Below are 2,938 nucleotides of genomic sequence, written 5' to 3' on the forward strand. Positions count from 1 at the left end.
TCTCTGGAGAGGTGGAAAAACACACGGGCCCCTGCCACAGGATGGACACTGGTACCAGATGTGACAAACAACAGCAACAAACTGTGGTCTTGACCAAGGGGGTTCCTCCCTGGGCTTGGGATCGGCCCCTCAGCCCTGACATCGGGGTTGGCAGGTAGCTAAGAGCTGCCGTTTCTAACTCACTCATACAACGACCCTAAACCAAAAAACCCAACACCACAAAACCACCACCACCCCCTCCTCCCTAAACAAGAAGGGGAAAGGAATGTTTTTGCCAAAACCTGCACATTGTACAAAGAACAAACAGCCTCTGAGGGCTCCCAGGGCTCTGCAGTTCTGAAGGACTTGCAGTGACACCAGTGCTCCTCTTGCACAACCACCCTCATCCCTCCAAGGGACTGGTGCCCCCAAGACAAGCCTGATGCTTGGTCGGTCTCCTCCTGCTCTCTCTCCATCTCAAAATTCCCATTCAAGATGGCAATCAGGCACAGCTCCTGCAGAAGCCTGGCCTCTGCTTTGGAAGGATAAATCCCTGCTTTCTGCACTGCTCTGCCACCTCGCTGGTGTCAGCTGTCAATGAAAGCACCTGCCAAGAGACACCCAGGCCCACAAATCTCACCCCACATCGATAAATCTTGCCAGAGCAGAAACTTCTTTCTGGCCAAGAGGTGATTTGCAGCCCTGTAGATGTTCACTGAGCTTGGGGCAGAGGCGACAGATGAGTTTTCCAGTACTGCTGTTGTGAGCCACATTTACATATCCTGCTCCTGCAGCCCTTGCACAGCACCTCTGATTTATAAACCCCAGCACAGGTTTCAGAGCTGCCAGTTGGCCATAATTTAGCAACAAGCTGCCTTATGAACAGGCATCCCCAAAACCAATTCTCTGCCTCAGTGGTGCACAAGTCTTTGGCATGGCCGTGTCTGAGCCAAACAGCACCCGCAGATCTCTGTGCTCATGGGCAGCTCACTTCCCTTCCCAGCTCCACATCCTTCCCAGCTATCACCACAGGAGGAGCAGTTCCTTAGCTGACCTTTCCCAGACTCCAGCAGGGTATTTGGCTTGCTGAGGTTTCAGTTCTCCACAGCCTCTCTGAGGGTCTCTGCAATCTGAAACAGGCCTGGCTTTATCAGGATGCTCAGGGCTCACATAATTCAGGAGCAATTTTATGTCAAACAGCACCTTGGCTTCCAGGAGGGCCTCTCCAGGACAGCTATGAAAGCTGCAAAGGTTCCTCTCAAGGGATGAATAAAGTGATTAATTAAGGTGTAATAAAGTGATTAACTAAGATGGATCAAATATACCCATGCACTGGTCAGTACCAGATCCTGGACGTGGACACAGCTAATGGATAACACACCTGAGCCATTCCAAGGCAGGGCTTGCACACTGCACAACAGGGTATTTCACTGCTCTATTGCTCTGCAGCCACCTGCCTTTATCCTGGCCCCAAGGACAAACAGCTTTATTGGATCTGGATCGTTTTATCTTCCAGGAAAACTTTGTTCAAAGCTTTAGATGTTCAGCTTGTCTAAAACCAGAGCAGCCTTCCTGAGTTGAAAGAAGCAGTTCATGTCTGGGCAGCAAGGCAGGACCCAAAGGGAAGGAAGAGAAAAAGAAGGGCTCAGCTCCTTGTCTATCTCTCCTCTGCCTTTGTACTTCAGCCCACAAAAACTCAGCAAAGAAAACAGAAGTGATGCAAGATGGAATTCCAGAAAGTCACAAGCGACCAGAAATCCAGCAGTCCATCCCTGCACGCGTTCCCAGCACCCAACACGAGGAGGACGGAGCAGTCAGTCTCACCCACGGCCAACGTACTGCTCCTGGGATGGAAAAACACACACAGAGGCCAGGCCCCCCCTGGAAACCACATTTCAGGAAGGCAGTTCAGCAGATATCAAAGGGGAAAGGAATACAATAAAGGTCTGGTAAGGAAGGACAGCAGTGGGCTGGGAAAGAGCCACAGCGACACAACCACAGAAGGTCAGTTCCCCTCTCCATTCCAGCAGGGAAATTCCTGGCTCCCAGAGCATCCTTTGTTCGTGTGCCCTACAGGAAGAACAAGGGCTAAACCTGTTCACTAGAAAACCCTGCCTGCATCACACTGCAGGCTGGAAAATCTGTTGGGTTTTGGACAATCTGGATATGTTGGGTACCAGTGAAACCAGACTTGTGAGCACTACAAATCTAAAACACGACTACGAAATAACCAAGGCCTCCAGATTTCAAACACAGGGCACGGCAAAAAAACCAACCCTCCACCCAAGCAAGGAAACATATCAGACAAATTCTACAATTTTTGCCATCTTTTCTGAATTTTGCCCGGAAAAAAACATGAACATCCCCAAGCCCACAACAGCTTTTACTTCCCCCACTAGAAGCATCATTCACAAAAAAAGAACCGAGTGGATTGTGCCTATATTTGCAAAACAGTTTGGGAAAGAAGCAGTGACGTGAATTTGTCACCGAGATGGTGCTGGGAGCAGCACCAAACCCAAAGGACACATGGCTAAAAAGGGAAGGAGAAAAAAATAAACCCATCACAACCACGGAGCAGATCTGAAGGCGATGTGAAACGTCACAGTTCCCTCCACCTGCACGGAACACTCAGCCACAGGCACAGGAGGCCCAGTGACAGCCCAGAAAGCCTCTGCAATACACTGAAGGGACACTGATTTGGGGGAAAGGACAACACATCTGCGCTTTCATTGCTACAAAATAATAACAAACCAAACAAAACCCCATCTGTGGCTGAAGGACCAGGGATTGAGGAAGCTGTTAGTCAAGCACATTGTTATAAACACAAAGGCCAAAGCAGGCAAATGCCAGCCCTGAAGCAGGCAGAGGCACGTTCCACACAGCTCCTTACCCTGCTGATCTGCAGCTTCTCAGCTCCAGGCTTGAAGAGGTTCCATCGACGGGCACCAGTCCTCCCGGT

At 50.1% G+C, this 2,938-nt stretch overlaps 1 protein-coding gene across 1 annotated transcript in view; it reads right to left on the minus strand.

The window, feature by feature from the left end:
• Positions 1–2,932, minus strand: part of ARHGEF9 (Cdc42 guanine nucleotide exchange factor 9) — a 155,998-nt gene extending 153,066 nt beyond the window's left edge. The window contains exon 1 of the mRNA XM_017737504.1: positions 2,870–2,932. The gene's annotated coding sequence lies outside the window, so the exon portion shown is untranslated. The remainder of the gene's footprint in view (positions 1–2,869) is intronic.
• Between the last annotated feature and the right edge of the window lie 6 nt (positions 2,933–2,938).

The sequence above is a fragment of the Corvus brachyrhynchos genome, unplaced genomic scaffold, assembly GCF_000691975.1.
Source record: "Corvus brachyrhynchos isolate BGI_N302 unplaced genomic scaffold, ASM69197v1 scaffold346, whole genome shotgun sequence".
NCBI lineage: Eukaryota > Metazoa > Chordata > Aves > Passeriformes > Corvidae > Corvus > Corvus brachyrhynchos.